Here is a 1,300-nt window from a genome sequence, read left to right as displayed (position 1 = left end):
AGGACCTGTGACAGATAAAATTAGTAGGAGTGCTTGAACATATGCTGCAAGTGATCATATCTGTAAGCTAGTATACAAACATGAATATACTTCAGTGTATAGGTATCGACTCTTTTGAACAACGGTTTCTATATAGTTATAATTGCCCGCGCACGGACAAGCCGCTGGGTATAGGTACTTCTGTACATGTATGTGTATAGGGGTAATACGATATGATACTAAAAACATGATTCATGAATATATAGACAATACGGGCCGAACATATGTGAATGTAAATCAAGCTTGATTCCCAGTATAGGTAGATCGGTATGCACCTATGTTGCGTGTGGAAAAGAAAACATACGACTATATTCTAAATATATACTACTGAAAAATACAACTAAAATTCAATATTTTCAGTATCACTCGAAATTCACCACATATATGTGACTCTTTTACTTACCTAACCGATGATCGTGAATGACCTTGAAGGCCAGGGCGCATAGATTGGCGTCAGGATCGGACTTGACTATGATGCTGTTATATGAAGTATAGATATAGATTTGATTATGATGCTGCTATATAGAGTATGGATATACACTTGGTTGTGATGCTGTTATACGAAGTATAGATACCGACTTGATTACGATACTGATATATTAAGTATAGGTATAGATTTGAACATGATACTGTTTCATGAAGTATGGCTATAGATTTTTTTATGATACATATTGTTATATTGAGCATAATTATAGATTTCATTGTGATGATAAAAAAAGCATAGTTACAGACTTGATTTTGAAAAAGTTATAATACGTCTAGTTTTATACCTGATTGTGATGTTGATATATAAAGTATAGATGCAAACTATTAAGTATAATTATAGACTTGATTGTGATACTGTTATAGAAAGTATAGCTATAGACTTGATTGTAATGCTGATATATAAAGTATAGATACCGAGTTGACTATGATGTTGATAAATAAAGTATGGGTACACATATATTAGATGGACTATGATGCTGCAATATAAACTTAAGACCTTAAACCCTAAAACATAGATCCGGATTGCGTACAGACGTGTATGCTTGTGAGCGTACAGATATATATATATATATATATTTATATAATAAAAATTAATATAATATAATACAATACAATGTATATATATAGGCATATATATGTGTGTATGTATATATATATATATATATGTGTATATAATTATTTATATATATATAAATATATATATATATATATATATACATATATATATTCAGAGGACTCGGTGGCGCAATGCTGTCGGCCTATTCTCAAACTTTAA

Source organism: Sphaeroforma arctica (assembly GCF_001186125.1).
Source record: "Sphaeroforma arctica JP610 unplaced genomic scaffold supercont1.107, whole genome shotgun sequence".
Taxonomy (NCBI): Eukaryota; class Ichthyosporea; order Ichthyophonida; genus Sphaeroforma; species Sphaeroforma arctica.
Note: the sequence above shows the minus strand (reverse complement) of the source record.